Raw genomic sequence first — 27,127 nt, 5'->3', positions numbered from 1 at the left:
CCCTTTTATGGGAAGTCAGAGGGGGGCAGGGAGGGAGTGGACCCTGTTATGGGGTGTCAGAGGGGGGCAGCGAAGAGGTGGACCCTGTCATTCTCCAGGTATGAAGGGGCACGGAGGAGGTGGAACCTGTCCCTGTGGAGGTAAGAGGGGGCACGGAGGAGGTGGACCCTGTCACTGTGGAGGTAAGAGGGGGCACGGGGGACGTGGATCCTGTCGCTGTGTAAGTAAGAGGGGGCACGGTGGAGGTGTCCCTGTCATAGTGGAGGTAAGAGGGGGAAGGGAGGAGGTGGAGCCTGTTATGGGGGGTCAGAGGGGGGCAGCGAGGCGGTGGACCCTGTCTTGTGGTGGTCAGGGGCCACGGATAAGCTAAGAAGGTGGTGATCGTCCTGGGGAGGGTGCCGATTAAGGGGTGTGGGAAGGACCGCCTAATCTGAGCTATAGTTCCCCTTTTGTTCCTAACTCACGTTGTGTCCAGGAGGTGACTTTCTACCCCTGTGTCCATTGTCCTCACATGGAAACGTGAGAGTACGTCACCTGTTTCTTTCTGGGCGACGTCAGGCTCCACCCCGCACACTCTCTAGAGCGGCTGGTCCCACAGGCTCTGTGTGCGGCGCTGAGGACTTCATGGCACAGACTGTGGTGATCCGCATCCTGGGTTCACCGTCCAGCTGGAGAAACGTCTGTCACACCATCACCTGTGTGATTGATAATTTTCCCAAAGAAGATGCCTTGGATGCCTTAAATAAATAAAAAATAAAGTGTTGATATCTTTTTCAATATAGCTGCTTTCATTTGTAATCTTGTGTATTTTCTGTATTAAAAACCATTATTCTTAGAAGAGATTTCCTAGACACACAAAAATGGTAAAGACCGTATGATTTTCAATCAATGATCAAATGGGAGCCTCTAGGAGCGGGGGCAGATTAGAGAGATAACCTGAGTCCTCAATGCTCCAGTGGGAGTAGATGAGCTGCTGAATGTGAGTTTTAAAAATCTGTTTAAAATGCATCCCTTAGATGATACGAAAGCAAGGAATCTGCAGAATCCCAAAATGAAGCGAAAGCAGACTTTGCCTGGAGGATTCTGCAGAATCCTGTAGAGCCTGTGCTTCTCTGAAGGCTGCCTGGCATCAGAATAGGAGACAAAGCCCGGGTCAGATGCCCCCTATCAGACTGAGCCCCCAAAAGGCTCCACCTTGATGAGGGGAAGTGACAAATTAACCCATCACAGTGCCAAGGGCACTTAGGATGCTTTGGGTGGGAGTGGATGGGTGGGTGGGGAGAGGGCACCAGGAGAACAGGGACCACGAAGGATCCCTGTTTGGTAGACGCCCACCCCCCAGCCCTGGCCCCTGAACTTTAGGCCACTAGCAACAAGAAATCCAAGTGCTGGCTGGAAGAATCCAACTTAACTCAGGCTTAACATTGCGTGCAGCAACGAACACCCAACACAGCAAAAAATCAAAATAAATAAATAAATTTTAAAAAAAACAAAAAACAGCTCCAAGGAAAATGAGTACATCATGGTTAGAAATTACATGACATCAAGGAGGCGAGACACCATGAGTGAGAAGCAACGGGTGGCAGCTAGAAATAGAGCCGCAACGACTTCAGATGGTGGAAATAAAGTTTAATACCTTTAAGGAAATGAAAGGGAAACTTGAAAATCTGAACAGATAACAAGACAGAACTAAGCACATTTGAAAAAGGGAAAATAGTGACATTTATACACCTGAATAAAGTTCAAGAAATAATAGGCTGGGGAAGAAGGAACATTCAAAGAAACAGAATTTTCCAAAGTTGTTGAAAGACACCAACCCTCAGATTAAGAAGCCCAAAAAACCCCAAGCAGTATAAATATATAGACACAGATATAAGTAACAAAGGTGGGTCTGTTATAAAAGACAGCTGGAGAGGACGGTGTCCCCTCCCCACAGGAAAGACAGGTTATAATGAAAGCCTTCACATCAACAGTGGAAACCACAAGGCTATATGATAGTATCTTCAAAGTGCTGATTAACTCAAGCAAGAATTCTATAGCGAGTAAAACAAGGGAAAGTGTGAAACTTGGGAGTTTACCATCAAAGGACCCTCACTAAATGGATTCTGGAGGATGGAGTTAAAGCCAAAGGAAAATGAGCTCAGATGTGTGGCCTGACTCTGAAGGAGAAATAGTGAACCAAGCGGCTTTGTGACACCTAATCAAACCAGCAACTATAAATGAAACAACGGTAACTTATGGGGAAATAAAGCAGACTCGATTTAAAATGCCAAGTTACTGTAGGTTATAAATTGGGAGGGGAGGTTGCAGAATAAAGTATTTTGGGGTCCTTGTATTGTCCAGGACAAGACTATGGCTATTGATTACTGGTAACTTGTTAAATATGGATTAAATGGGCAAACACTAATAGAACAGACCCAGTGTAACCTTCAAAAGAAGTGAAGGGAAAAGAATAAGTGAAGGAAAACAAACAGTCCAAATGAAGGCAAGACAAGAGGAAAAGGGGGAGAGGAACACGTAAAATGGGACAAGTCAAAATTCAAAATGTGATGTTAGAGATAAAACCAAATCACAAAGGACTTCCCTGGAGGTCCAGTGGTTGAGACTTTGCCTTCCAATGCAGTGGGTGCAGGTTCAATCCCTGGCCAGGAAACTGAGATCCCGCATGGGATCTTTTGGCATGGCCAAAAAACCAAAACATAAAACATAAGCAATATTGTAGCAAATTCCATAAACACTTTAAAAATGGTCTACATCAAAAAAAAAAATCTTAAAAAAAAAAGAAACCAAATCATAAATCTCAATACACGTAAGTGGACTAAATTCTCCTGTTCAGACCTTAAGAGTTATACCCTATTTTAAAAACAAAACAAATTTCAGCTATGTACTCTTTGCAAAAAACACACCTAAAGCACGCAGAAAGATAAAAGGCCCAACTATGGAAAAGACAGACCAGGCAATTAGTAACCAACAGGAGGCAAACTATAGTCATATTAATAGCAAAGGAGAATTCAGGCAAAAAGCATCATTAGAAATAAGGAAATTTGCTGCAGAACAATAAGTGATTCCATTCACTGGGAAAATGTATCGATTCTAGATGTGTGTCCCATGGGAATTTGTGTATAGCCTCATGCGAAGCCAGACTGACAGAATTAGAGGAAAAACTTGTCCAATCCATTGTCATGGTAGATTTTAACACACTTATCAGTAATCGGTAGATCAAATGAACCAAGAAAATTAGTAAGAAAATAGAAGATGTGAACAGTGTCACCATTGGGCTTGAGCTAATGCACTTGACTGCATCTGATGTCTGGAAAAGACACATTCCTTTCAGGCACACATGAACACGTGCTGGTTTGGCACACGCTCAGATGTAAAGCTGACCTTGGTATACTTCAAAGAATTATGATCAGACTACATTTTTTAAAAACCGCAATGCAATTAAGTTAGAAAACAAAGCCAATAAGATCATTAGAAAAATTCATTCACTTGGAAATTTCATAACACTTGTAATCGGCTCAAGGGTCAAAGGAGAAATTATCACTGAAATTAGACAAATTCATCATCTCACTTTTCACATCAAACTCATGGGATGCAATTCTTGAAAGGAAACTTAGAATAGTAAGAATTGGCCTTTGAAAAAAATAAGGCTCAAAATTGAGCTAAGATCTAACAGAAATCAAAGACCCACAGGTGCAGAAGGAAGGCAATTAAGAGAACAGAAATTTGTGAAATAGAGAAGCACATCAACAAGGCAAAAACTACATGTTTGAAAAGACAAGATTCATTTTGTTTAAAGGCACAAATGAAATGGAGTGAAAAACACCATAACCACAGATGTTACTGAGAAAAAAAGATAAGATCCTGAGACCAACTCTCAACACCCTTCAAATTTTCATATAATTGATGACTACTGAGAAAGATAGAATTTAGCAAAACAGATTCAAGGAGAGAAACGAAGCCAGAATAATCCTTTACCTGTAAAAGAAATGCATGCAATGGTCAAAACTTTTACCATGAAGAAAACACCACATGCAAATGGCTTTATCAGAATGCTCCCAAACATTCAGGAAGCAGATAATTCCATTCTTACGTGAAGAAATAATAAACAATTCATTTTAAGAAACCAGCATAAGCCGGACAACCAAACTGACAAAAACGGAACGGGAAAGAAAACTACAGCCCAATCTTCCTCATGGACACGGATGCAAAAATTCTCAACAAATATCATCCAACCAGATCCAACACTGAAAAAAAAAAATCATGATCAAGTTAGTTTTTATTCCAGGAATGAGACTGATTAATATGAAAATGTATTACTAGAACTGTTGTTAATTAACAGATTTAAAAGGATATGTTATCTCAACAGATAAAGAAACTAGAATTCAGCATCCATATATGACATTTAAAGTTTTTCTTAGCATATTTTTCAAAGAATAGTAATTTCCTTAACTTGACAAAAGACGTCGACCAAGAACACCCAGCAAACATACTTTATGGAGAAGCACGGCAACATTTAAGGTGAGGAATAGAGTGAAGACGTCCTTTCCATCACGCCCACCCCGCCTCCCCCTCAACGCTGCACTGGCGTTTGCGGCTGCCCCAGAGGAGTGAAGAAAAAGAAACGAAAGTTTTCATGGAACCCTGTTACCCAAGCTCTCACTGCTCGCCACAGGACAGGCCAATAATCAGGAGACGAGTTGCTGGGCAAAGAATAACGACTTCCTTCGGAGAGCCCCCAAACCCAGAAGACGGTGGGCTCGTGCCCCCAGGAGCCGTCTTGCCTGCGGCAGCAGTCGGGCTCCTTTTATACTACAAGGGGCGGGACTAAAGCCAAGCACTTCCTGGTTCCCGTCAGCCTCCGGAGGGGAGGTGTTCATTTCTCCCTCCTGCAGTCATTCACAGGTGGGCCTGCTCAGGAGGTTTCTTGGGAGCTAAACACACAGGTGTTTGAGCTGAATGCTCATTTACCTTCATCTCTCGGAGGCAAGGGTCCGAGATGGGCCATTGTGTGGAATTTAAGCTTATCGGCTTAAATTAACTTGTAAGAGAATACAAAATGTTCTTCCCTATTACAACTCTACGTTATATCAAAATGTAGAGTAGTACAACTGATGTGGAAAACATGTGTGGTGATTCCCCGAAAAATTAAACAGAGTTACCATATGATCTAATAATTCCACTTCTGGGTATATCCCCCAAAGAACTGAACGTGGGGACATGAAGAGATGTTTACAGACCCGTGTCCACAGCATTACTCACAACAGCCAGGAGGTGGAGGCAACCCAGTGTCCGCTGATGGATGATGGATAAACAAAACGTGGGCTACACACAAAATAGAATATTATTCAGCCTTAAAAAGGGAGGAACTTCTGACACCTGCTATAACATGGATGAACCTTGAGGACATTATGCTCAGTGACATAAGCCAGTCACCAAAGGACAAATACTGTGTGTCTGATTCCACTCATATGAGATCCCCAGAGGAGTCAAATTCACCGAGACAGGAAGTGGATGGTGCGTACCAGGGGCTGGGGGAGGGGATGGGGAGTGAGTGTTTAATGGAGACAGAGTTTCAGTTTGGGGAAGATGAAATGATTCTGGACGTAGACGGTGGGACGGTTGTACAACAAGGTGAATGTACTTAATGCCACTGAACTATACATCTAAAACTGCTTAAAATGATGGATTTTATGTTGTGTACATTTTACCACAAAGTTTTAAAAGTTGTAAGGATTCCAAAGGATTGTCCACAAACACTGGTCTCCTGATGCTGGTAGGAACTTCCCACCAAACCCAGGGGTTTATCATCTGCAGCTTGTGAATGAGGATGTGTTTCAGAGACTATATGCAAAATCACCTATCATTTTTCTGAGAAAGCTTCCATCAGGCTGTCAGAGGGTCTGTGACCCACACGAGTTCAAGAGCCATTCTGAGGGCCCCTCCCCTCTGCAGGTGTCACCTCCCCACTTTCCTCCCCTCCCTCTACCCACCCCCAGGACACTTTTCTCTTTCATTCACTCAGATTGTTTAAACATGATGCAATGTATATTCGTACATCTTTCTTGAACTCATTAGACAAGGTTTAATTTTTTAAGACAAGTGAGGCTGTGAAATCAACCAAACTTCCGTGTTTTTTCTATTACCCTTTTTTTCCTGCCTGACAATATTAAACAGGTCCACCTCTGGCTCGGGATGTGGAACAGCAAATTTACAAACCCATGTGGATGCTTCATCCCCCAAACCGTGTTCTGTGACCTTAAATTAATTTCCAGCTAAATTTTCTTGCTTTTTCATTCTTAATTTGGCATTTAGTGTGGACTGAATTCGAATACATTGAAGACCCCTGCTCGGTCCCATGGTCTGGGGTGGTGGGAATTCTTGGAGAGGTAACACTTCAGATAGCAGAGGGGAGGTGCCTCTGAGAGGTTGCTTCAACCTCAGAAACATGCAGGGAAGGAAAACTCTCGCCAGCTCAAGTTTCATCCAAGTGAACTCTGAGATGTGTTAACAAAATGTTTTTATTTCTATTTTTAAATGAAATGCATTGTTAGGTACTTGCATGAAACCTCGAAAGGCATTTACGTTCTTTGCTTTAACTCTTCCTTTGTGGCCACAGAAAACGGGTAGGAAGGATGAACCGAGAACGGGCGCAGCAGACACAGCCCGGGCATCGTGCGGAGCCTGCGGCCCCGAGCCCGCCTGAGCGACGGTCAGTAGTCGTCGTAGTTGATGCTGGCTCCGTGCCTGAAGCCCTAGGGGCTCCAGGGACCGATCGCAGCATCCTCATCGTGGTGGCGCTGGTGGTAATCGTAGCAGTCGTGCCCATTCCGACCTCTGTTTAGCCAATGGGTGATGGCATCCTCAAATTTCTGCAGGAAAAGAGGATGAGAGGGGATGAACGTAAGGACACCGTTTCCCAGAGAACATCTTACTGACGCTGTTTCTCTGGGATCTTTCTTCAACGAGGAACAACCCCTCCTAAGAATAACTCCTGCCACAAGGACCTACTGTACAGCACAGGGAGGAATTATATTCCCTATCTTGTAATAACTTATAAGGGAGAAGAATCTGAAAAAGAATATATGTATAACCGAATCACTTTGCTGTATACCTGAAACTAACATAACATTGTAAATCAACTCTACTTCAATAGAAAACAATAAATCATCGTTTTTTAAAAAGACCAACTCCTGGCTACAGCATCCCTGGGCCAGAGGTCAATACTAACCAGCTGGAGAACGCTGCTGAAAGCTTTCTCCCCCAAAGGAGTACACACCCCTACCCGTGAACACGTCTGTCTGTGAGTTCTAAATATACCCCAGACTTCAACAGTTTTCTCTTTTTCAGTCAAGAAAATGGACCCCTGCCCAATACAGTAACAGCTGGGCCTGTCCCCAGGCGCTGGGCATCTGATGTGGCAGACGCTGACCCCCTCCCCGTCCCGCCCGGGCTTCGTGAACGTGGTGCATGAAACCACTTTGCAGCCTCGGGGCAGGGAATTTGGACACGTCTGGCGGTGACACTCTCACACCTGTCGTGTTGCTCAGACAGGCCCGGATGCAGTGATTCAGGCCACAAACGCTTACTACGTGGGCACGATTCAACCCTCATCCCCGTCTACTCACTCGGCCTGGGGCTCCAGACTCCTCTGACCCTCCCCCAGTCCCTGCCTTGAAAAGGAAACAGCTTGCTTGTCTCACAATACTGCAGTTTTTCCCATAGTGAAGTAGTCTCCTTCCTTGGTTTTTCTCATTTTATAATCTTGTTTGAGGTTTTGGCTTAACATATTTTTTTTCCAAACAATTTGTAAAATATTTTATGAATACAGAAATAATGCAGACACATTTAACAAATGTGTATGTGAGAGGGAGACAAAGAAAAAGGGAGAGATTTCCATTGCCGAAGGCAACCACTACTGACATTTGGATGCATTTCCTTCTAGTCTCTTCTATGCATCATATTTAGTTATTATACCCTTACTTGATCCCCATTTTTATTCTGGTTTTGTCACCAGTCATTATTTTAGCCATTTCCCCATGTCAAACTCTTAACACCCATTTTCTTGAACTGCAAATACAGATAATCAAGGAAATGCAAATTACTAAACTATGATATGGCACTTTATCAAAGAAGTAAATTTATTTGTTTTAAAATTTTTTCAGTGGCAATACCAGATGCTGCTGAAGATCTGAGAATAGTGGGGCTCTCACGCATGACTTATGGGAAGATGAAATTTGCTGGTACTTAACGACCGTGACGTGTGATTCTATCTTTTGGCCCAGTAACTCCACTGAACAAAATGATACTAAGTAAGGAGAAAACTACACAGGAAGATGCAAATAACAGTACCTGCCTTTTGGGTTGTTGTGAATGTTAGGTAATTCATATAAGTATGAGACCCGTGCCTGGCACAGTTTGGCTCTAGGTGCTTAGTGATTTGCACAGCAAGAAAATTATATTTGAGTAGCAAAAAGATAATTAGGGAACAACTGGTATAGCCAACGGTTAGGACTGGGAAGGAAATTATACAGCTACAGGATTGCATGCTATGCAGCCATTAAAAAGGATGTTTCTGAAGAGTTTACTTTTGTTCGCCTCTTGCAGTATTTTGTATACACCCTCCATTCACAATATGAGCCATGAGCCCGTTTGGAAAAACCCTTCCAGTTCCCCCCTGGAAGATGCCACCCTCCGTCCACTCCCTGGCTGGGGCAGTGAGCTGTGCTCTCCACATCAGGCCTCACTCAGCACAGCCCTGCCCATCACCCTGCAGACTCGCTCCGGGCCAGTGGAATCTCACACCTTAACTCCGCCGCTGGCTGACCTGTACCTGGTCCCCGGCTGGGAGTCGGGGATGATAAGCAGTCTTTTTCCTTCATTCGGTGAATATGTCCATTCATGCTACCTGGACACATGAACCGAACCGTACTTCCTGCAAATGCATTGACAAATTTTCCCAGGAGCATCTGCAAAGACCCGTCTCTCTTTAAAAGACGCTTTGCATCTCTTTCCAATATCCTCATGGGTCTTTGCATCGATCTTGCTGTTTCTGACATTTTTTGGGAGGCAAAGTTGAAAATGTTTTGGGAGGGGGTGAGTTATTTTTAAAGACACCCAGGCAAAACGGACCAGATACATTAAAAGAGTCCCTAAGAACACCAGACTATCGATGAATTTAAGTCCCAGCCAATTTGGGCGGGGAAGTCTCTGGATCTCTGCTTCCAAAACCTGATGGGAGAGATTCCCATCTGGGCACACTGGGATGGAAAATTCTAGCTAATACTCTTACCTGGTCATATTGGCGGTAAGAGGGGGCAGGGAGGAGGTGGACCGTGTCATCATGGAGGTAACAGGGGGCAGGGAGGCGGTTGACCGCGTCATAATGGAGGTAAGAGGGGGCAGGGAGGACGTGGACCCTGTCACTGTAGAGGTAAGAGGGGGCATGGAGGAGGTGGACCCTGTCACTGTGGAGGTAAGAGGGGGCACGGAGGAGGTGGACCCTGTCACTGTGGAGGTAAGAGGGGGCACGGAGGAGGTGGACCCTCTCACTGTGGAGGTAAGAGGGGGCAGGGAGGAGGTGGACCCTGTCACTGTGGAGGTAAGAGGGGGCAGGGAGGAGGTGGACCCTGTCACTGTGGAGGTAAGAAGGGGCACGGAGGAGGTGGACCCTGTCACTGTGGAGGTAAGAGGGGGCAGGGAGGAGGTGGACCCTGTTATGGGGGGTCAGAATGGGGCAGCGAGGAGGTGGACCCTGTGATTGTGGAGGTAAGAGGGGGAAGGGAGGAATTGGACCCTGTTATGGGGGGTCAGAGGGGGGCAGCGAGGAGATGGACCCTGTTATGTGCAGTGAGAGGGGGGCAGCGAGGAGGTGTACCCTGTTACGGGGGGTGAGAGGGGGGCAGCGAGGAGGTGGACTCTGTCATAGTGGAGGTAAGAAGGGGCACGGAGGAGGTGGACCCTGTCATAATGGAGTTAAGAGGGGGAAGGGAGGAGGTGGACCCTGTTATGGAAGGTAAGCGGAGGGCAGGGAGGAGGTAGACTCTGTTATGGGAAGTCAGAGGGGGGCCGGGAGGGGGTGGGACCTGTTATGGGTGGTCAGAGGTGGGCAGCGAGGAGGTGGACCCTGTCATTAGGGAAGTAAGAGGGGGAAGGGAGGAGGTGGACCCTGTTATGGGGGGTCAGAGGGGGGCAAAGAGGAGGTGGACCCTGTTATGGGGGGTCAGAGGGGGGCAGTGAGGACGTGGACCCTGTCAGTGTGGAGGTAAGAGGGGGCACGGAGGAGGTGGACTCTGTCATTGTGGAGGTAAGAGGGGGCACGGAGGAGGTGGACTCTGTCATTGTGGAGGTAAGAGGGGGAAGAGAGGAGGTGGACTCTGTCATGGGGGGTCAGAGGGGGGCAGGGAGGAGGTGGACCCTGTCATTGTGGAGGTAAGAGGGCACACAGAGGAGGTGGACTCTGTCATTGTAGAGGTAAGAGGGGGCAGCGAAGAGGTGTACCCTGTTACGGGGGGTGAGAGGGGGGCAGCGAGGAGGTGGACTCTGTCATAGTGGAGGTAAGAAGGGGCACGGAGGAGGTGGACCCTGTCATAATGGAGTTAAGAGGGGGAAGGGAGGAGGTGGACCCTGTTATGAAAGGTAAGCGGAGGGCAGGGAGGAGGTAGACTCTGTTATGGGAAGTCAGAGGGGGGCAGGGAGGGCGTGGACCCTGTTATGGGGGATCAGAGGCGGGCAGCGAGGAGGTGGACCCAGTCATTGTGGAGGTAAGAGGGGGAAGGGAGGAGGTGGACCCTGTTATGGGGGGTCAGAGGGGGGCAGCGAGGAGGTGGACCCTGTTATGGGGGGTCAGAGGCGGGCAGCGAGGACGTGGATTCTGTCATAGTGGAGGTAAAAAGGGGCACGGAGAAGGTAGACCCTGTTATAGTGGAGGTAAAAGGCGGCACGGAGGAGGTGGACCCTGTCAGTGTGGAGGTAAGAGGGGGCACGGAGTGGGTGGACACTCTTATGGGGGGTCAGAGAGTGGCAGCGATGATGTGTACCCTATTAAGGGGGGTTTGAGTGCGGCAGCGAGGAGGTGGACTATGTCATAGTGGATGTAAGAAGGGGCACGGAGTAGGTGGACCCTTTCATAATGGAGGTAAGAGAGGAAAGGGAGGATGTGGACCCAGTTATGGGAGGTCAAAGGGAGGCAGCGAGGAGGTGGACCCTGTTCTGGGGGGTCAGAGGGGGGCAAAGAGGAGGTGGACTCTGTCATTGTGGAGTTAAGAGGGGGCACGGAGGAGGTGGACCCTGTCATTATGGACATAAGAGGCGGCACGGAGGAGGTGGACCCTGTGATTGTGGAGGTAAGAGGGGGCAAGGAGGAGGTGAACCCTATCAGTGTGGAGGTAGGAGGTGGCACGGAGGAGGTGGACCCTGTCATAATGGAGGTAAGAGAGGGAAGGGAGGAGGTGGAGCCTGTTATGGGAGGTCAGAGGCGGGAGGAAGGAGGTAGACCCTGTAATGGAGGGTCAGAGTGGGGCAGGGAGGGGGTGAACCCTGTTATGGGGGGTCAGAGGGGGGCAGCGAGGAGGTGGACCCTGTCATTGTGGAAGTAAGAGGGTGCAGGGAGGAGGTGGACCGTGTCATAGTGGAGGTAAGAGGGGGCAGGGAGGAGGTGAACCCTGTCATTGTGGAGGTAAGAGGGGGAAGGGAGGAGGTGGACCCTGTTATGAGGGGTCAGAGCGGGGCAAAGAGGAGGTGGACTCTGTCATTGTGGAGGCAACAGGGGGCACGGAGGAGGTGGACCATGTCACTGTGGAGGTAAGAGGGGGCACGGAGGAGGCGGACCCTGTCACTGTGGATGTAAGAGGGGGCACGGAGGAGGTGGACCCCGTCACTGTGGATGTAAGACGGGGCACGGAGGCGGTGGGCCCTGTCACTGTGTAGGTAAGAGTGGGCAGAGAGGAGGTGCACCCTCTCACTGTGGAGGTAAGAGGGTGCACGGAGGAGGTGGACCCTGACACTGTGGAGGTAAGAGGGGGCACGGAGTAGGTGGACCCTGTCATTGTGGAGGTTAGAGGGGGCATGGAGGAGGTGAACCCAGTCATTTTGTAGGTAAGAGGGGTTACTAATTTCCATTCATATTATTAGGATGTGACTCCTCGATTCTGGAGGGAAGAGGGGGCATGGAGGAGTGCACTGTGATTGTAGAGGTACGATGGGGGCGACGAGGTGGACCCAGTCATTGTGGAGGTAAGAGGGGGGGCACGGAGGAGGCGGACCCTGTCACTGTGGATGTAAGACGGGGCATGGAGGAGGAGGAGGAGGTGGACCCTGTGATAATGGAGGTAAGAGAGGGAATGGAGGAGGTAGACCCTGTTATGTGAGGTCAGAGGGGGGCAGGGAGGAGGTAGACCCTTTTATGGGAAGTCAGAGGGGGGCAGGGAGGGAGTGGACCCTGTTATGGGGTGTCAGAGGGGGGCAGCGAAGAGGTGGACCCTGTCATTCTCCAGGTATGAAGGGGCACGGAGGAGGTGGAACCTGTCCCTGTGGAGGTAAGAGGGGGCACGGAGGAGGTGGACCCTGTCACTGTGGAGGTAAGAGGGGGCACGGGGGACGTGGATCCTGTCGCTGTGTAAGTAAGAGGGGGCACGGTGGAGGTGTCCCTGTCATAGTGGAGGTAAGAGGGGGAAGGGAGGAGGTGGAGCCTGTTATGGGGGGTCAGAGGGGGGCAGCGAGGCGGTGGACCCTGTTATGGGGGGTCAGAGGCGGGCAGCGAGGACGTGGATTCTGTCATAGTGGAGGTAAAAAGGGGCACGGAGAAGGTGGACCCTGTTATAGTGGAGGTAAGAGGCGGCACGGAGGAGGTGGACCCTGTCAGTGTGGAGGTAAGAGGGGGCACGGAGTGGGTGGACCCTCTTATGGGAGGTCAGAGAGTGGCAGCGAGGATGTGTACCCTATTAAGGGGGGTTTGAGTGCGGCAGCGAGGAGGTGGACTATGTCATAGTGGATGTAAGAAGGGGCACGGAGTAGGTGGACCCTTTCATAATGGAGGTAAGAGAGGAAAGGGAGGATGTGGACCCAGTTATGGGAGGTCAAAGGGAGGCAGCGAGGAGGTGGACCCTGTTCTGGGGGGTCAGAGGGGGGCAAAGAGGAGGTGGACTCTGTCATTGTGGAGTTAAGAGGGGGCACGGAGGAGGTGGACCCTGTCATTATGGACATAAGAGGCGGCACGGAGGAGGTGGACCCTGTGATTGTGGAGGTAAGAGGGGGCAAGGAGGAGGTGAACCCTATCAGTGTGGAGGTAGGAGGTGGCACGGAGGAGGTGGACCCTGTCATAATGGAGGTAAGAGAGGGAAGGGAGGAGGTGGAGCCTGTTATGGGAGGTCAGAGGCGGGAGGGAGGAGGTAGACCCTGTAATGGAGGGTCAGAGTGGGGCAGGGAGGGGGTGAACCCTGTTATGGGGGGTCAGAGGGGGGCAGCGAGGAGGTGGACCCTGTCATTGTGGAAGTAAGAGGGTGCAGGGAGGAGGTGGACCGTGTCATAGTGGAGGTAAGAGGGGGCAGGGAGGAGGTGAACCCTGTCATTGTGGAGGTAAGAGGGGGAAGGGAGGAGGTGGACCCTGTTATGAGGGGTCAGAGCGGGGCAAAGAGGAGGTGGACTCTGTCATTGTGGAGGTAACAGGGGGCACGGAGGAGGTGGACCATGTCACTGTGGAGGTAAGAGGGGGCACGGAGGAGGCGGACCCTGTCACTGTGGATGTAAGAGGGGGCACGGAGGAGGTGGACCCCGTCACTGTGGATGTAAGACGGGGCACGGAGGCGGTGGGCCCTGTCACTGTGGAGGTAAGAGTGGGCAGAGAGGAGGTGGACCCTCTCACTGTGGAGGTAAGAGGGTGCACGGAGGAGGTGGACCCTGACACTGTGGAGGTAAGAGGGGGCACGGAGTAGGTGGACCCTGTCATTGTGGAGGTTAGAGGGGGCATGGAGGAGGTGAACCCAGTCATTTTGTAGGTAAGAGGGGGCAGGGAGGAGGTGGACCCTGTCATTCTGGAGGGAAGAGGGGGCATGGAGGAGGAGGACACTGTGATTGTAGAGGTACGATGGGGCAGCGACGAGGTGGACCCAGTCATTGTGGAGGTAAGAGGGGGGCACGGAGGAGGCGGACCCTGTCACTGTGGATGTAAGACGGGGCATGGAGGAGGAGGAGGAGGTGGACCCTGTGATAATGGAGGTAAGAGAGGGAATGGAGGAGGTAGACCCTGTTATGTGAGGTCAGAGGGGGGCAGGGAGGAGGTAGACCCTTTTATGGGAAGTCAGAGGGGGGCAGGGAGGGAGTGGACCCTGTTATGGGGTGTCAGAGGGGGGCAGCGAAGAGGTGGACCCTGTCATTCTCCAGGTATGAAGGGGCACGGAGGAGGTGGAACCTGTCCCTGTGGAGGTAAGAGGGGGCACGGAGGAGGTGGACCCTGTCACTGTGGAGGTAAGAGGGGGCACGGGGGACGTGGATCCTGTCGCTGTGTAAGTAAGAGGGGGCACGGTGGAGGTGTCCCTGTCATAGTGGAGGTAAGAGGGGGAAGGGAGGAGGTGGAGCCTGTTATGGGGGGTCAGAGGGGGGCAGCGAGGCGGTGGACCCTGTTATGGGGGGGTCAGAGGCGGGCAGCGAGGACGTGGATTCTGTCATAGTGGAGGTAAAAAGGGGCACGGAGAAGGTGGACCCTGTTATAGTGGAGGTAAGAGGCGGCACGGAGGAGGTGGACCCTGTCAGTGTGGAGGTAAGAGGGGGCACGGAGTGGGTGGACCCTCTTATGGGAGGTCAGAGAGTGGCAGCGAGGATGTGTACCCTATTAAGGGGGGTTTGAGTGCGGCAGCGAGGAGGTGGACTATGTCATAGTGGATGTAAGAAGGGGCACGGAGTAGGTGGACCCTTTCATAATGGAGGTAAGAGAGGAAAGGGAGGATGTGGACCCAGTTATGGGAGGTCAAAGGGAGGCAGCGAGGAGGTGGACCCTGTTCTGGGGGGTCAGAGGGGGGCAAAGAGGAGGTGGACTCTGTCATTGTGGAGTTAAGAGGGGGCACGGAGGAGGTGGACCCTGTCATTATGGACATAAGAGGCGGCACGGAGGAGGTGGACCCTGTGATTGTGGAGGTAAGAGGGGGCAAGGAGGAGGTGAACCCTATCAGTGTGGAGGTAGGAGGTGGCACGGAGGAGGTGGACCCTGTCATAATGGAGGTAAGAGAGGGAAGGGAGGAGGTGGAGCCTGTTATGGGAGGTCAGAGGCGGGAGGGAGGAGGTAGACCCTGTAATGGAGGGTCAGAGTGGGGCAGGGAGGGGGTGAACCCTGTTATGGGGGGTCAGAGGGGGGCAGCGAGGAGGTGGACCCTGTCATTGTGGAAGTAAGAGGGTGCAGGGAGGAGGTGGACCGTGTCATAGTGGAGGTAAGAGGGGGCAGGGAGGAGGTGAACCCTGTCATTGTGGAGGTAAGAGGGGGAAGGGAGGAGGTGGACCCTGTTATGAGGGGTCAGAGCGGGGCAAAGAGGAGGTGGACTCTGTCATTGTGGAGGTAACAGGGGGCACGGAGGAGGTGGACCATGTCACTGTGGAGGTAAGAGGGGGCACGGAGGAGGCGGACCCTGTCACTGTGGATGTAAGAGGGGGCACGGAGGAGGTGGACCCCGTCACTGTGGATGTAAGACGGGGCACGGAGGCGGTGGGCCCTGTCACTGTGGAGGTAAGAGTGGGCAGAGAGGAGGTGGACCCTCTCACTGTGGAGGTAAGAGGGTGCACGGAGGAGGTGGACCCTGACACTGTGGAGGTAAGAGGGGGCACGGAGTAGGTGGACCCTGTCATTGTGGAGGTTAGAGGGGGCATGGAGGAGGTGAACCCAGTCATTTTGTAGGTAAGAGGGGGCAGGGAGGAGGTGGACCCTGTCATTCTGGAGGGAAGAGGGGGCATGGAGGAGGAGGACACTGTGATTGTAGAGGTACGATGGGGCAGCGACGAGGTGGACCCAGTCATTGTGGAGGTAAGAGGGGGGCACGGAGGAGGCGGACCCTGTCACTGTGGATGTAAGACGGGGCATGGAGGAGGAGGAGGAGGTGGACCCTGTGATAATGGAGGTAAGAGAGGGAATGGAGGAGGTAGACCCTGTTATGTGAGGTCAGAGGGGGGCAGGGAGGAGGTAGACCCTTTTATGGGAAGTCAGAGGGGGGCAGGGAGGGAGTGGACCCTGTTATGGGGTGTCAGAGGGGGGCAGCGAAGAGGTGGACCCTGTCATTCTCCAGGTATGAAGGGGCACGGAGGAGGTGGAACCTGTCCCTGTGGAGGTAAGAGGGGGCACGGAGGAGGTGGACCCTGTCACTGTGGAGGTAAGAGGGGGCACGGGGGACGTGGATCCTGTCGCTGTGTAAGTAAGAGGGGGCACGGTGGAGGTGTCCCTGTCATAGTGGAGGTAAGAGGGGGAAGGGAGGAGGTGGAGCCTGTTATGGGGGGTCAGAGGGGGGCAGGGAGGAGTTGGACCCTGTCTTGTGGTGGTCAGGGGCCACGGATAAGCTAAGAAGGTGGTGATCGTCCTGGGGAGGGTGCCGATTAAGGGGTGTGGGAAGGACCGCCTAATCTGAGCTATAGTTCCCCTTTTGTTCCTAACTCACGTTGTGTCCAGGAGGTGACTTTCTACCCCTGTGTCCATTGTCCTCACATGGAAACGTGAGAGTACGTCACCTGTTTCTTTCCGGGCGACGTCAGGCTCCACCCCGCACACTCTCTAGAGCGGCTGGTCCCACAGGCTCTGTGTGCGGCGCTGAGGACTTCATGGCACAGACTGTGGTGATCCGCATCCTGGGTTCACCGTCCAGCTGGAGAAACGTCTGTCACACCATCACCTGTGTGATTGATAATTTTCCCAAAGAAGATGCCTTGGATGCCTTAAATAAATAAAAAATAAAGTGTTGATATCTTTTTCAATATAGCTGCTTTCATTTGTAATCTTGTGTATTTTCTGTATTAAAAACCATTATTCTTAGAAGAGATTTCCTAGACACACAAAAATGGTAAAGACCGTATGATTTTCAATCAATGATCAAATGGGAGCCTCTAGGAGCGGGGGCAGATTAGAGAGATAACCTGAGTCCTCAATGCTCCAGTGGGAGTAGATGAGCTGCTGAATGTGAGTTTTAAAAATCTGTTTAAAATGCATCCCTTAGATGATACGAAAGCAAGGAATCTGCAGAATCCCAAAATGAAGCGAAAGCAGACTTTGCCTGGAGGATTCTGCAGAATCCTGTAGAGCCTGTGCTTCTCTGAAGGCTGCCTGGCATCAGAATAGGAGACAAAGCCCGGGTCAGATGCCCCCTATCAGACTGAGCCCCCAAAAGGCTCCACCTTGATGAGGGGAAGTGACAAATTAACCCATCACAGTGCCAAGGGCACTTAGGATGCTTTGGGTGGGAGTGGATGGGTGGGTGGGGAGAGGGCACCAGGAGAACAGGGACCACGAAGGATCCCTGTTTGGTAGACGCCCACCCCCCAGCCCTGGCCCCTGAACTTTAGGCCACTAGCAACAAGAAATCCAAGTGCTGGCTGGAAGAATCCAACTTAACTCAGGCTTAACATTGCGTGCAGCAACGAACACCCAACACAGCAAAAAATCAAAATAAATAAATAAATTAAAAAAAAAACAAAAAACAGCTCCAAGGAAAATGAGTACATCATGGTTAGAAATTACATGACATCAAGGAGGCGAGACACCATGAGTGAGAAGCAACGGGTGGCAGCTAGAAATAGAGCCGCAACGACTTCAGATGGTGGAAATAAAGTTTAATACCTTTAAGGAAATGAAAGGGAAACTTGAAAATCTGAACAGATAACAAGACAGAACTAAGCACATTTGAAAAAGGGAAAATAGTGACATTTATACACCTGAATAAAGTTCAAGAAATAATAGGCTGGGGAAGAAGGAACATTCAAAGAAACAGAATTTTCCAAAGTTGTTGAAAGACACCAACCCTCAGATTAAGAAGCCCAAAAAACCCCAAGCAGTATAAATATATAGACACAGATATAAGTAACAAAGGTGGGTCTGTTATAAAAGACAGCTGGAGAGGACGGTGTCCCCTCCCCACAGGAAAGACAGGTTATAATGAAAGCCTTCACATCAACAGTGGAAACCACAAGGCTATATGATAGTATCTTCAAAGTGCTGATTAACTCAAGCAAGAATTCTATAGCGAGTAAAACAAGGGAAAGTGTGAAACTTGGGCGTTTACCATCAAAGGACCCTCACTAAATGGATTCTGGAGGATGGAGTTAAAGCCAAAGGAAAATGAGCTCAGATGTGTGGCCTGACTCTGAAGGAGAAATAGTGAACCAAGCGGCTTTGTGACACCTAATCAAACCAGCAACTATAAATGAAACAACGGTAACTTATGGGGAAATAAAGCAGACTCGATTTAAAATGCCAAGTTACTGTAGGTTATAAATTGGGAGGGGAGGTTGCAGAATAAAGTATTTTGGGGTCCTTGTATTGTCCAGGACAAGACTATGGCTATTGATTACTGGTAACTTGTTAAATATGGATTAAATGGGCAAACACTAATAGAACAGACCCAGTGTAACCTTCAAAAGAAGTGAAGGGAAAAGAATAAGTGAAGGAAAACAAACAGTCCAAATGAAGGCAAGACAAGAGGAAAAGGGGGAGAGGAACACGTAAAATGGGCAAAATGTGATGTTAGAGATAAAACCAAATCACAAAGGACTTCCCTGGAGGTCCAGTGGTTGAGACTTTGCCTTCCAATGCAGTGGGTGCAGGTTCAATCCCTGGCCAGGAAACTGAGATCCCGCATGGGATCTTTTGGCATGGCCAAAAAACCAAAACATAAAACATAAGCAATATTGTAGCAAATTCCATAAACACTTTAAAAATGGTCTACATCAAAAAAAAAAATCTTAAAAAAAAAAGAAACCAAATCATAAATCTCAATACACGTAAGTGGACTAAATTCTCCTGTTCAGACCTTAAGAGTTATACCCTATTTTAAAAACAAAACAAATTTCAGCTATGTACTCTTTGCAAAAAACACACCTAAAGCACGCAGAAAGATAAAAGGCCCAACTATGGAAAAGACAGACCAGGCAATTAGTAACCAACAGGAGGCAAACTATAGTCATATTAATAGCAAAGGAGAATTCAGGCAAAAAGCATCATTAGAAATAAGGAAATTTGCTGCAGAACAATAAGTGATTCCATTCACTGGGAAAATGTATCGATTCTAGATGTGTGTCCCATGGGAATTTGTGTATAGCCTCATGCGAAGCCAGACTGACAGAATTAGAGGAAAAACTTGTCCAATCCATTGTCATGGTAGATTTTAACACACTTATCAGTAATCGGTAGATCAAATGAACCAAGAAAATTAGTAAGAAAATAGAAGATGTGAACAGTGTCACCATTGGGCTTGAGCTAATGCACTTGACTGCATCTGATGTCTGGAAAAGACACATTCCTTTCAGGCACACATGAACACGTGCTGGTTTGGCACACGCTCAGATGTAAAGCTGACCTTGGTATACTTCAAAGAATTATGATCAGACTACATTTTTTAAAAACCGCAATGCAATTAAGTTAGAAAACAAAGCCAATAAGATCATTAGAAAAATTCATTCACTTGGAAATTTCATAACACTTGTAATCGGCTCAAGGGTCAAAGGAGAAATTATCACTGAAATTAGACAAATTCATCATCTCACTTTTCACATCAAACTCATGGGATGCAATTCTTGAAAGGAAACTTAGAATAGTAAGAATTGGCCTTTGAAAAAAATAAGGCTCAAAATTGAGCTAAGATCTAACAGAAATCAAAGACCCACAGGTGCAGAAGGAAGGCAATTAAGAGAACAGAAATTTGTGAAATAGAGAAGCACATCAACAAGGCAAAAACTACATGTTTGAAAAGACAAGATTCATTTTGTTTAAAGGCACAAATGAAATGGAGTGAAAAACACCATAACCACAGATGTTACTGAGAAAAAAAGATAAGATCCTGAGACCAACTCTCAACACCCTTCAAATTTTCATATAATTGATGACTACTGAGAAAGATAGAATTTAGCAAAACAGATTCAAGGAGAGAAACGAAGCCAGAATAATCCTTTACCTGTAAAAGAAATGCATGCAATGGTCAAAACTTTTACCATGAAGAAAACACCACATGCAAATGGCTTTATCAGAATGCTCCCAAACATTCAGGAAGCAGATAATTCCATTCTTACGTGAAGAAATAATAAACAATTCATTTTAAGAAACCAGCATAAGCCGGACAACCAAACTGACAAAAACGGAACGGGAAAGAAAACTACAGCCCAATCTTCCTCATGGACACGGATGCAAAAATTCTCAACAAATATCATCCAACCAGATCCAACACTGAAAAAAAAAAATCATGATCAAGTTAGTTTTTATTCCAGGAATGAGACTGATTAATATGAAAATGTATTACTAGAACTGTTGTTAATTAACAGATTTAAAAGGATATGTTATCTCAACAGATAAAGAAACTAGAATTCAGCATCCATATATGACATTTAAAGTTTTTCTTAGCATATTTTTCAAAGAATAGTAATTTCCTTAACTTGACAAAAGACGTCGACCAAGAACACCCAGCAAACATACTTTATGGAGAAGCACGGCAACATTTAAGGTGAGGAATAGAGTGAAGACGTCCTTTCCATCACGCCCACCCCGCCTCCCCCTCAACGCTGCACTGGCGTTTGCGGCTGCCCCAGAGGAGTGAAGAAAAAGAAACGAAAGTTTTCATGGAACCCTGTTACCCAAGCTCTCACTGCTCGCCACAGGACAGGCCAATAATCAGGAGACGAGTTGCTGGGCAAAGAATAACGACTTCCTTCGGAGAGCCCCCAAACCCAGAAGACGGTGGGCTCGTGCCCCCAGGAGCCGTCTTGCCTGCGGCAGCAGTCGGGCTCCTTTTATACTACAAGGGGCGGGACTAAAGCCAAGCACTTCCTGGTTCCCGTCAGCCTCCGGAGGGGAGGTGTTCATTTCTCCCTCCTGCAGTCATTCACAGGTGGGCCTGCTCAGGAGGTTTCTTGGGAGCTAAACACACAGGTGTTTGAGCTGAATGCTCATTTACCTTCATCTCTCGGAGGCAAGGGTCCGAGATGGGCCATTGTGTGGAATTTAAGCTTATCGGCTTAAATTAACTTGTAAGAGAATACAAAATGTTCTTCCCTATTACAACTCTACGTTATATCAAAATGTAGAGTAGTACAACTGATGTGGAAAACATGTGTGGTGATTCCCCGAAAAATTAAACAGAGTTACCATATGATCTAATAATTCCACTTCTGGGTATATCCCCCAAAGAACTGAACGTGGGGACATGAAGAGATGTTTACAGACCCGTGTCCACAGCATTACTCACAACAGCCAGGAGGTGGAGGCAACCCAGTGTCCGCTGATGGATGATGGATAAACAAAACGTGGGCTACACACAAAATAGAATATTATTCAGCCTTAAAAAGGGAGGAACTTCTGACACCTGCTATAACATGGATGAACCTTGAGGACATTATGCTCAGTGACATAAGCCAGTCACCAAAGGACAAATACTGTGTGTCTGATTCCACTCATATGAGATCCCCAGAGGAGTCAAATTCACCGAGACAGGAAGTGGATGGTGCGTACCAGGGGCTGGGGGAGGGGATGGGGAGTGAGTGTTTAATGGAGACAGAGTTTCAGTTTGGGGAAGATGAAATGATTCTGGACGTAGACGGTGGGACGGTTGTACAACAAGGTGAATGTACTTAATGCCACTGAACTATACATCTAAAACTGCTTAAAATGATGGATTTTATGTTGTGTACATTTTACCACAAAGTTTTAAAAGTTGTAAGGATTCCAAAGGATTGTCCACAAACACTGGTCTCCTGATGCTGGTAGGAACTTCCCACCAAACCCAGGGGTTTATCATCTGCAGCTTGTGAATGAGGATGTGTTTCAGAGACTATATGCAAAATCACCTATCATTTTTCTGAGAAAGCTTCCATCAGGCTGTCAGAGGGTCTGTGACCCACACGAGTTCAAGAGCCATTCTGAGGGCCCCTCCCCTCTGCAGGTGTCACCTCCCCACTTTCCTCCCCTCCCTCTACCCACCCCCAGGACACTTTTCTCTTTCATTCACTCAGATTGTTTAAACATGATGCAATGTATATTCGTACATCTTTCTTGAACTCATTAGACAAGGTTTAATTTTTTAAGACAAGTGAGGCTGTGAAATCAACCAAACTTCCGTGTTTTTTCTATTACCCTTTTTTTCCTGCCTGACAATATTAAACAGGTCCACCTCTGGCTCGGGATGTGGAACAGCAAATTTACAAACCCATGTGGATGCTTCATCCCCCAAACCGTGTTCTGTGACCTTAAATTAATTTCCAGCTAAATTTTCTTGCTTTTTCATTCTTAATTTGGCATTTAGTGTGGACTGAATTCGAATACATTGAGGACCCCTGCTCGGTCCCATGGTCTGGGGTGGTGGGAATTCTTGGAGAGGTAACACTTCAGATAGCAGAGGGGAGGTGCCTCTGAGAAGTTGCTTCAACCTCAGAAACATGCAGGGAAGGAAAACTCTCGCCAGCTCAAGTTTCATCCAAGTGAACTCTGAGATGTGTTAACAAAATGTTTTTATTTCTATTTTTAAATGAAATGCATTGTTAGGTACTTGCATGAAACCTCGAAAGGCATTTACGTTCTTTGCTTTAACTCTTCCTTTGTGGCCACAGAAAGCGGGTAGGAAGGATGAACCGAGAACGGGCGCAGCAGACACAGCCCGGGCATCGTGCGGAGCCTGCGGCCCCGAGCCCGCCTGAGCGACGGTCAGTAGTCGTCGTAGTTGATGCTGGCTCCGTGCCTGAAGCCCTAGGGGCTCCAGGGACCGATCGCAGCATCCTCATCGTGGTGGCGCTGGTGGTAATCGTAGCAGTCGTGCCCATTCCGACCTCTGTTTAGCCAATGGGTGATGGCATCCTCAAATTTCTGCAGGAAAAGAGGATGAGAGGGGATGAACGTAAGGACACCGTTTCCCAGAGAACATCTTACTGACGCTGTTTCTCTGGGATCTTTCTTCAACGAGGAACAACCCCTCCTAAGAATAACTCCTGCCACAAGGACCTACTGTACAGCACAGGGAGGAATTATATTCCCTATCTTGTAATAACTTATAAGGGAGAAGAATCTGAAAAAGAATATATGTATAACCGAATCACTTTGCTGTATACCTGAAACTAACATAACATTGTAAATCAACTCTACTTCAATAGAAAACAATAAATCATCGTTTTTTAAAAAGACCAACTCCTGGCTACAGCATCCCTGGGCCAGAGGTCAATACTAACCAGCTGGAGAACGCTGCTGAAAGCTTTCTCCCCCAAAGGAGTACACACCCCTACCCGTGAACACGTCTGTCTGTGAGTTCTAAATATACCCCAGACTTCAACAGTTTTCTCTTTTTCAGTCAAGAAAATGGACCCCTGCCCAATACAGTAACAGCTGGGCCTGTCCCCAGGCGCTGGGCATCTGATGTGGCAGACGCTGACCCCCTCCCCGTCCCGCCCGGGCTTCGTGAACGTGGTGCATGAAACCACTTTGCAGCCTCGGGGCAGGGAATTTGGACACGTCTGGCGGTGACACTCTCACACCTGTCGTGTTGCTCAGACAGGCCCGGATGCAGTGATTCAGGCCACAAACGCTTACTACGTGGGCACGATTCAACCCTCATCCCCGTCTACTCACTCGGCCTGGGGCTCCAGACTCCTCTGACCCTCCCCCAGTCCCTGCCTTGAAAAGGAAACAGCTTGCTTGTCTCACAATACTGCAGTTTTTCCCATAGTGAAGTAGTCTCCTTCCTTGGTTTTTCTCATTTTATAATCTTGTTTGAGGTTTTGGCTTAACATATTTTTTTTCCAAACAATTTGTAAAATATTTTATGAATACAGAAATAATGCAGACACATTTAACAAATGTGTATGTGAGAGGGAGACAAAGAAAAAGGGAGAGATTTCCATTGCCGAAGGCAACCACTACTGACATTTGGATGCATTTCCTTCTAGTCTCTTCTATGCATCATATTTAGTTATTATACCCTTACTTGATCCCCATTTTTATTCTGGTTTTGTCACCAGTCATTATTTTAGCCATTTCCCCATGTCAAACTCTTAACACCCATTTTCTTGAACTGCAAATACAGATAATCAAGGAAATGCAAATTACTAAACTATGATATGGCACTTTATCAAAGAAGTAAATTTATTTGTTTTAAAATTTTTTCAGTGGCAATACCAGATGCTGCTGAAGATCTGAGAATAGTGGGGCTCTCACGCATGACTTATGGGAAGATGAAATTTGCTGGTACTTAACGACCGTGACGTGTGATTCTATCTTTTGGCCCAGTAACTCCACTGAACAAAATGATACTAAGTAAGGAGAAAACTACACAGGAAGATGCAAATAACAGTACCTGCCTTTTGGGTTGTTGTGAATGTTAGGTAATTCATATAAGTATGAGACCCGTGCCTGGCACAGTTTGGCTCTAGGTGCTTAGTGATTTGCACAGCAAGAAAATTATATTTGAGTAGCAAAAAGATAATTAGGGAACAACTGGTATAGCCAACGGTTAGGACTGGGAAGGAAATTATACAGCTACAGGATTGCATGCTATGCAGCCATTAAAAAGGATGTTTCTGAAGAGTTTACTTTTGTTCGCCTCTTGCAGTATTTTGTATACACCCTCCATTCACAATATGAGCCATGAGCCCGTTTGGAAAAACCCTTCCAGTTCCCCCCTGGAAGATGCCACCCTCCGTCCACTCCCTGGCTGGGGCAGTGAGCTGTGCTCTCCACATCAGGCCTCACTCAGCACAGCCCTGCCCATCACCCTGCAGACTCGCTCCGGGCCAGTGGAATCTCACACCTTAACTCCGCCGCTGGCTGACCTGTACCTGGTCCCCGGCTGGGAGTCGGGGATGATAAGCAGTCTTTTTCCTTCATTCGGTGAATATGTCCATTCATGCTACCTGGACACATGAACCGAACCGTACTTCCTGCAAATGCATTGACAAATTTTCCCAGGAGCATCTGCAAAGACCCGTCTCTCTTTAAAAGACGCTTTGCATCTCTTTCCAATATCCTCATGGGTCTTTGCATCGATCTTGCTGTTTCTGACATTTTTTGGGAGGCAAAGTTGAAAATGTTTTGGGAGGGGGTGAGTTATTTTTAAAGACACCCAGGCAAAACGGACCAGATACATTAAAAGAGTCCCTAAGAACACCAGACTATCGATGAATTTAAGTCCCAGCCAATTTGGGCGGGGAAGTCTCTGGATCTCTGCTTCCAAAACCTGATGGGAGAGATTCCCATCTGGGCACACTGGGATGGAAAATTCTAGCTAATACTCTTACCTGGTCATATTGGCGGTAAGAGGGGGCAGGGAGGAGGTGGACCGTGTCATCATGGAGGTAACAGGGGGCAGGGAGGCGGTTGACCGCGTCATAATGGAGGTAAGAGGGGGCAGGGAGGACGTGGACCCTGTCACTGTAGAGGTAAGAGGGGGCATGGAGGAGGTGGACCCTGTCACTGTGGAGGTAAGAGGGGGCACGGAGGAGGTGGACCCTGTCACTGTGGAGGTAAGAGGGGGCACGGAGGAGGTGGACCCTCTCACTGTGGAGGTAAGAGGGGGCAGGGAGGAGGTGGACCCTGTCACTGTGGAGGTAAGAGGGGGCAGGGAGGAGGTGGACCCTGTCACTGTGGAGGTAAGAAGGGGCACGGAGGAGGTGGACCCTGTCACTGTGGAGGTAAGAGGGGGCAGGGAGGAGGTGGACACTGTTATGGGGGGTCAGAATGGGGCAGCGAGGAGGTGGACCCTGTGATTGTGGAGGTAAGAGGGGGAAGGGAGGAATTGGACCCTGTTATGGGGGGTCAGAGGGGGGCAGCGAGGAGATGGACCCTGTTATGTGCAGTGAGAGGGGGGCAGCGAGGAGGTGTACCCTGTTACGGGGGGTGAGAGGGGGGCAGCGAGGAGGTGGACTCTGTCATAGTGGAGGTAAGAAGGGGCACGGAGGAGGTGGACCCTGTCATAATGGAGTTAAGAGGGGGAAGGGAGGAGGTGGACCCTGTTATGGAAGGTATTCGGAGGGCAGGGAGGAGGTAGACTCTGTTATGGGAAGTCAGAGGGGGGCCGGGAGGGGGTGGGACCTGTTATGGGTGGTCAGAGGTGGGCAGCGAGGAGGTGGACCCTGTCATTGGGGAAGTAAGAGGGGGAAGGGAGGAGGTGGACCCTGTTATGGGGGGTCAGAGGGGGGCAAAGAGGAGGTGGACCCTGTTATGGGGGGTCAGAGGGGGGCAGTGAGGACGTGGACCCTGTCAGTGTGGACGTAAGAGGGGGCACGGAGGAGGTGGACTCTGTCATTGTGGAGGTAAGAGGGGGCACGGAGGAGGTGGACTCTGTCATTGTGGAGGTAAGAGGGGGAAGAGAGGAGGTGGACTCTGTCATGGGGGGTCAGAGGGGGGCAGGGAGGAGGTGGACCCTGTCATTGTGGAGGTAAGAGGGCACACAGAGGAGGTGGACTCTGTCATTGTAGAGGTAAGAGGGGGCAGCGAAGAGGTGTACCCTGTTACGGGGGGTGAGAGGGGGGCAGCGAGGAGGTGGACTCTGTCATAGTGGAGGTAAGAAGGGGCACGGAGGAGGTGGACCCTGTCATAATGGAGTTAAGAGGGGGAAGGGAGGAGGTGGACCCTGTTATGAAAGGTAAGCGGAGGGCAGGGAGGAGGTAGACTCTGTTATGGGAAGTCAGAGGGGGGCAGGGAGGGCGTGGACCCTGTTATGGGGGATCAGAGGCGGGCAGCGAGGAGGTGGACCCAGTCATTGTGGAGGTAAGAGGGGGAAGGGAGGAGGTGGACCCTGTTATGGGGGGTCAGAGGGGGGCAGCGAGGAGGTGGACCCTGTTATGGGGGGTCAGAGGCGGGCAGCGAGGACGTGGATTCTGTCATAGTGGAGGTAAAAAGGGGCACGGAGAAGGTAGACCCTGTTATAGTGGAGGTAAAAGGCGGCACGGAGGAGGTGGACCCTGTCAGTGTGGAGGT

General features: G+C 49.0%; 1 protein-coding gene and 2 long non-coding RNA genes across 12 annotated transcripts in view; 1 reads left to right on the top strand and 2 right to left on the bottom strand.

Annotated features, from left to right (window-relative positions):
* BCO2 (beta-carotene oxygenase 2) overlaps window positions 1–27,127 on the top strand; it is a 479,892-nt gene that overhangs the window by 130,350 nt on the left and 322,415 nt on the right. The gene's annotated exons all lie outside the window — the stretch shown is intronic.
* Window positions 541–22,464, bottom strand: LOC130708851 (uncharacterized). Its single transcript, XR_009009272.1, has 4 exons — window positions 20,806–22,464; window positions 16,702–16,904; window positions 4,652–6,872; window positions 541–737 (listed from the first exon to the last, which is right to left on the bottom strand). It is a non-coding gene; the product is annotated as an uncharacterized LOC130708851 (long non-coding RNA).
* Window positions 22,658–27,127, bottom strand: part of LOC103009086 (uncharacterized) — a 143,124-nt gene continuing 138,654 nt past the window's right edge. For all 3 annotated transcript variants that reach the window (XR_009009269.1, XR_009009270.1, XR_009009271.1), the window contains one exon: window positions 22,658–23,026. This is a non-coding gene — a long non-coding RNA (uncharacterized LOC103009086). The remainder of the gene's footprint in view (window positions 23,027–27,127) is intronic.

The sequence above is a fragment of the Balaenoptera acutorostrata genome, chromosome 9 (assembly GCF_949987535.1).
Source record: "Balaenoptera acutorostrata chromosome 9, mBalAcu1.1, whole genome shotgun sequence".
NCBI classification, from domain to species: Eukaryota; Metazoa; Chordata; class Mammalia; order Artiodactyla; family Balaenopteridae; genus Balaenoptera; species Balaenoptera acutorostrata.
This window is presented reverse-complemented; position numbering and strand designations above follow the sequence as displayed.